At 49.2% G+C, this 6628-nt stretch overlaps 1 long non-coding RNA gene across 2 annotated transcripts; it reads left to right on the top strand.

The window, feature by feature from the left end:
- Positions 1–1228: 1228 nt before the first annotated feature.
- On the top strand, positions 1229–5390 carry LOC120849515. Of its 2 annotated transcripts, none has more exons than XR_005717943.2 (3): positions 1229–1269; positions 4886–5004; positions 5081–5390. It is a non-coding gene; the product is annotated as an uncharacterized LOC120849515 (long non-coding RNA). The 2 variants fall into 2 exon arrangements; XR_006076941.1 differs by lacking the exon at positions 1229–1269 and adding an exon at positions 4800–4811.
- The last annotated feature ends 1238 nt before the right edge of the window (positions 5391–6628 follow it).

Below are 6628 nucleotides of genomic sequence, written 5' to 3'. Positions count from 1 at the left end.
GGGCACTCTCTAAACTCATGTTTCATTTCCGCAGCCTGAACGAAGTATACCTGCCAGTTAAAATGAGCGTCCTAGTACATCAATGACTCTACTTTCACAGGACTCCCCGAACATCGCCATGCCCTCCATGCAGCCTGCCATCTCATCCTCAAAGCCAGTGGTAAGTGTGGCTGCAACGAAGCGATAACCGGTTTATAAATACGCCACCTTTTCTCTACAGAAATGCCCCGGACAGTACAAAGTCCACTCATTCGTCCCGCAGTCTCGTCATAAAAGCCAGCAGTAAGTGTGGCTGCTGCACGATGCTAGCTAGCAGTTCTGTAACTACCCAACCTTTTCTCTACAGAAATGCCCCAGGCAGTACAAAGTCCACTCAATCGTCCCGCAGTCTCGTCATAAAAGCCAGCAGTAAGTGTGGCCGCTGCCACAATGCTAGCAGTTCTGTAACTACGCAACCTTTTCTCTACAGAAATGCCCCAGGCAGTACAAAATCCACTCATTCGTCCCGCAGTCTCGTCATAAAAGCCAGCAGTAAGTGTGGCTGCTGCACGATGCTAGCTAGCAGTTCTGTAACTACCCAACCTTTTCTCTACAGAAATGCCCCAGGCAGTACAAAGTCCACTCAATCGTCCCGCAGTCTCGTCATAAAAGCCAGCAGTAAGTGTGGCCGCTGCCACAATGCTAGCAGTTCTGTAACTACGCAACCTTTTCTCTACAGAAATGCCCCAGGCAGTACAAAGTCCACTCATTCGTCCCGCAGTCTCGTCATAAAAGCCAGCAGTAAGTGTGGCCGCTGCACGATGCTAGCAGTTCTGTAACTACGCAACCTTTTCTCTACAGAAATGCCCCAGGCAGTACAAAATCCACTCATTCGTCCCGCAGTCTCGTCATAAAAGCCAGCAGTAAGTGTGGCCGCTGCACGATGCTAGCAGTTCTGTAACTACGCAATCTTTTCTCTACAGAAATGCCCCAGGCAGTACAAAGTCCACTCATTCGTCCCGCAGTCTCGTCATAAAAGCCAGCAGTAAGTGTGGCCGCTGCCACAATGCTAGCAGTTCTGTAACTACGCAACCTTTTCTCTACAGAAATGCCCCAGGCAGTACAAAGTCCACTCATTCGTCCCGCAGTCTCGTCATAAAAGCCAGCAGTAAGTGTGGCCGCTGCACGATGCTAGCAGTTCTGTAACTACGCAACCTTTTCTCTACAGAAATGCCCCAGGCAGTAGAAAGTCCACTCAATCGTCCCGCAGTCTCGTCATGAAAGCCAGCAGTAAGTGTGGCCGCTGCACGATGCTAGCAGTTCTGTAACTACGCAACCTTTTCTCTACAGAAATGCCCCAGGCAGTACAAAGTCCACTCAATCGTCCCGCAGTCTCGTCATAAAAGCCAGCAGTAAGTGTGGCCGCTGCACGATGCTAACAGTTCTGTAACTACGCAACCTTTTCTCTACAGAAATGCCCCGGGCAGTACAAAGTCCACTCATTCGTCCCGCAGTCTCGTCATAAAAGCCAGCAGTAAGTGTGGCCGCTGCACGATGCTAGCAGTTCTGTAACTACGCAACCTTTTCTCTACAGAAATGCCCCGGGCAGTACAAAGTCCACTCATTCGTCCCGCAGTCTCGTCATAAAAGCCAGCAGTAAGTGTGGCCGCTGCACGATGCTAGCAGTTCTGTAACTACGCAACCTTTTCTCTACAGAAATGCCCCAAGCAGTACAAAGTCCACTCATTCGTCCCGCAGTCTCGTCATAAAAGCCAGCAGTAAGTGTGGCCGCTGCACGATGCTAGCAGTTCTGTAACTACGCAACCTTTTCTCTACAGAAATGCCCCAGGCAGTACAAAGTCCACTCAATCGTCCCGCAGTCTCGTCATAAAAGCCAGCAGTAAGTGTGGCCGCTGCACGATGCTAACAGTTCTGTAACTACGCAACCTTTTCTCTACAGAAATGCCCCGGGCAGTACAAAGTCCACTCATTCGTCCCGCAGTCTCGTCATAAAAGCCAGCAGTAAGTGTGGCCGCTGCATGATGCTAGCAGTTCTGTAACTACGCAACCTTTTCTCTACAGAAATGCCCCGGGCAGTACAAAGTCCACTCATTCGTCCCGCAGTCTCGTCATAAAAGCCAGCAGTAAGTGTGGCCGCTGCACGATGCTAGCAGTTCTGTAACTACGCAACCTTTTCTCTACAGAAATGCCCCAGGCAGTACAAAGTCCACTCATTCGTCCCGCAGTCTCATCATAAAAGCCAGCAGTAAGTGTGGCCGCTGCACGATGCTAGCAGTTCTGTAACTACGCAATCTTTTCTCTACAGAAATGCCCCAGGCAGTACAAAGTCCACTTATGCGTCCCGCAGTCTCGTCATAAAAGCCAGCAGTAAGTGTGGCCGCTGCCACAATGCTAGCAGTTCTGTAACTACGCAACCTTTTCTCTACAGAAATGCCCCAGGCAGTACAAAGTCCACTCATTCGTCCCGCAGTCTCGTCATAAAAGCCAGCAGTAAGTGTGGCCGCTGCACGATGCTAGCAGTTCTGTAACTACGCAACCTTTTCTCTACAGAAATGCCCCAGGCAGTACAAAGTCCACTCATTCGTCCCGCAGTCTCGTCATAAAAGCCAGCAGTAAGTGTGGCCGCTGCACGATGCTAGCAGTTCTGTAACTACGCAACCTTTTCTCTACAGAAATGCCCCAGGCAGTACAAAGTCCACTCATTCGTCTCGCAGTCTCGTCATAAAAGCCAGCAGTAAGTGTGGCCGCTGCACGATGCTAGCAGTTCTGTAACTACGCAATCTTTTCTCTACAGAAATGCCCCAGGCAGTACAAAGTCCACTCATTCGTCCCGCAGTCTCGTCATAAAAGCCAGCAGTAAGTGTGGCCGCTGCCACAATGCTAGCAGTTCTGTAACTATGCAACCTTTTCTCTACAGAAATGCCCCAGGCAGTACAAAGTCCACTCATTCGTCCCGCAGTCTCGTCATAAAAGCCAGCAGTAAGTGTGGCCGCTGCACGATGCTAGCAGTTCTGTAACTACGCAACCTTTTCTCTACAGAAATGTCCCAGGCAGTACAAAGTCCACTCAATCGTCCCGCAGTCTCGTCATAAAAGCCAGCAGTAAGTGTGGCCGCTGCACGATGCTAACAGTTCTGTAACTACGCAACCTTTTCTCTACAGAAATGCCCCGGGCAGTACAAAGTCCACTCATTCGTCCCGCAGTCTCGTCATAAAAGCCAGCAGTAAGTGTGGCCGCTGCACGATGCTAGCAGTTCTGTAACTACGCAACCTTTTCTCTACAGAAATGCCCCGGGCAGTACAAAGTCCACTCATTCGTCCTGCAGTCTCGTCATAAAAGCCAGCAGTAAGTGTGGCCGCTGCACGATGCTAGCAGTTCTGTAACTACGCAACCTTTTCTCTACAGAAATGCCCCAGGCAGTACAAAGTCCACTCATTCGTCCCGCAGTCTCGTCATAAAAGCCAGCAGTAAGTGTGGCCGCTGCACGATGCTAGCAGTTCTGTAACTACGCAATCTTTTCTCTACAGAAATGCCCCAGGCAGTACAAAGTCCACTTATTCGTCCCGCAGTCTCGTCATAAAAGCCAGCAGTAAGTGTGGCCGCTGCCACAATGCTAGCCGTTCTGTAACTACGCAACCTTTTCTCTACAGAAATGCCCCAGGCAATACAAAGTCCACTCATTCGTCCCGCAGTCTCGTCATAAAAGCCAGCAGTAAGTGTGGCCGCTGCACGATGCTAGCAGTTCTGTAACTACGCAACCTTTTCTCTACAGAAATGCCCCAGGCAGTACAAAGTCCACTCATTCGTCCCGCAGTCTCGTCATAAAAGCCAGCAGTAAGTGTGGCCGCTGCACGATGCTAGCAGTTCTGTAACTACGCAACCTTTTCTCAACACAAATGCCCCAGGCAGTACAAAGTCCACTCATTCGTCCCGCAGTCTCGTCATAAAAGCCAGCAGTAAGTGTGGCCGCTGCACGATGCTAGCAGTTCTGTAACTACACAATCTTTTCTCTACAGAAATGCCCCAGGCAGTACAAAGTCCACTCATTCGTCCCGCAGTCTCGTCATAAAAGCCAGCAGTAAGTGTGGCCGCTGCCACAATGCTAGCAATTCTGTAACTACGCAACCTTTTCTCTACAGAAATGCCCCAGGCAGTACAAAGTCCACTCATTCGTCCCGCAGTCTCGTCATAAAAGCCAGCAGTAAGTGTGGCCGCTGCACGATGCTAGCAGTTCTGTAACTGCGCAACCTTTTCTCCACAGAAATGCCCCAGGCAGTAGAAAGTCCACTCAATCGTCCCGCAGTCTCGTCATGAAAGCCAACAGTAAGTGTGGCCGCTGCACGATGCTAGCAGTTCTGTAACTACGCAACCTTTTCTCTACAGAAATGCCCCAGGCAGTACAAAGTCCACTCAATCGTCCCGCAGTCTCGTCATAAAAGCCAGCAGTAAGTGTGGCCGCTGCACGATGCTAACAGTTCTGTAACTACGCAACCTTTTCTCTACAGAAATGCCCCAGGCAGTACAAAGTCCACTCATTCGTCCCGCAGTCTCCTCATAAAAGCCAGCAGTAAGTGTGGCCGCTGCACGATGCTAGCAGTTCTGTAACTACGCAACCTTTTCTCTACAGAAATGCCCCAGGCAGGACAAAGTCCACTCATTCGTCCCGCAGTCTCGTCATAAAAGCCAGCAGTAAGTGTGGCCGCTGCACGATGCTAGCAGTTCTGTAACTACGCAACCTTTTCTCTACAGAAATGCCCCAGGCAGTACAAAGTCCACTCAACCGTCCCGCAGTCTCGTCATGAAAGCCAGCAGTAAGTGTGGCCGCTGCACGATGCTAGCAGTCCTGTAACCACGCCACTTTTTCTCTGAAAAATGCCCCGGGCAGTAAGTTTGGCTGCAGCAAAGGGTGAACCAGCTTATAAAGAAGCAAGTTTGTTTTACAACACTTGCACCAGGTGAGCACTACCAGGAAAGAATGGCCAATCCTGAAACCAGAGACCTGCAGTAAGGATATGTGTTGCTTTGCAATAATTTTTAAGTAGAATTGAGACCTATTCCAACAGTTGTGTTTGGATTTCAGGACCACGAGAGATGCAAGCTTTGACGACTGATATCACCTGCCAGTGTGGATGTTAGAGGACAAGGAACACCAGCGAGCAAAGAAACATATATCAGGAGGCCTCCATTTTTCAATATTTGTTAGCAAGGAGTGAGGCGTAACATTTATTTGAGAAAGTCTGGTCAGTATATTGTCTTCGGTGCAGCTACATTAGGGAAGTCAAGATAATCAGGACCCTATACTTACCAGTGGGCTACCATCTCACGCACTGTTCATAATGTGACCTCGACCGGAGTGTGACATTGACAACCAAGTAGAAGGACAGGGTCTGTCATTGCATGCAGGGAATTTTCAACATTGTCAAAGGAAAAATAGTAGGTTTACTGAAAGTGTAATGTATATTCAGTTGAAGCATACTAATGAACGTGTTCATGGCACGTTTCTTTTTTATAATTGAAGCATCTAATACCCTGGCGTTGATTTTCCATTTCATGTGCTGGCAAGCTGACAGGTTGAAGAGGAGTTACCACGATTACAGCACTGCTCGCCTGCGACTTTTTTAATAAATGGGGTTTTCAGCCAGGAGGTAGACTGGCAATGCTGAGTAAAGTTGTGCATAACTCGGATCACTCAGAGTTATTTTTAATGATATCCAAGCAGTACTGCCAGTCTACACCACGGTTTTCCCCCATCTGAATCATTCTCTTGTTTCACCTTTGTGCGATATCTCTCCTGTGTAGACCAGGAGGTGCACTGCACTCCAGATAGTTATAAATAAATGTTTGGAATAACTTTTATGTTTCACATGACTCATCAAGAGAAGGTGGAAGCAGATAGAATGTAACCTAAAAATTACCTGTAGGATCCGGTGCATCGGGCATAAGAAATAGATAGAGGGCATTTTCTGCCAATAAAGGAATGGTGAAATCATATTAAAAAAATTGCTTCATGATTGTGCCCTGCAAATAAGCAAGTAGGTCTCGATGTACACGGTTGTCCACTGTTGGGGTGCACACGGCACTGCGTGGCTGATGCTCGGTGGAGCGCCGCAGTTGGCTGCCTTGTGAATTGGGGCCGATTAGAGATAGCCATTGTCCAAGCCTTTGCTGCGTCGTCTGCTACATAAGCAACCGACGCGGCAATTACTTCGCTATGTGGCAAAGTAATTTTTTCTCGTGCGGGACACTTGCTGTGTGCCGGCTGGTTTACCTTTCTCAGAGGAACAAGTTGTGCAGAGCACTTGCAGATCAAAGTTTCTGAGTATCATGTGACACCAGGGATGTAAGAACAGTGCTTGCTTCGCCTCAGAACATGGCCGCTGTGCCGACACTGTAGCAGATGACGCGGGGGAGGCTTGGCCCCTGGCTCTCCCTGAGCCTGCGCACTAATTGGCCCTAACTCGCGAGGCGCTCACCTGCGGCGCTTCGCGGAGCGCTGGCCACGCAGAGTGGACGACCCTGTACACCACTCATGTTTGTATACCTCCCCAAAGAGAAACTCGCATGACAAAGACATGGTTAATGTGTCCAAAAAAGCAATCGCATTTTATTACCTTCACAACATACATGA

The sequence above is a fragment of the Ixodes scapularis genome, unplaced genomic scaffold (genome assembly GCF_016920785.2).
Source record: "Ixodes scapularis isolate PalLabHiFi unplaced genomic scaffold, ASM1692078v2 ptg000080l_1__unscaffolded, whole genome shotgun sequence".
Lineage (NCBI taxonomy): Eukaryota > Metazoa > Arthropoda > Arachnida > Ixodida > Ixodidae > Ixodes > Ixodes scapularis.
Note: the sequence above shows the minus strand (reverse complement) of the source record. Positions and strands in the feature narration are given on the sequence as shown.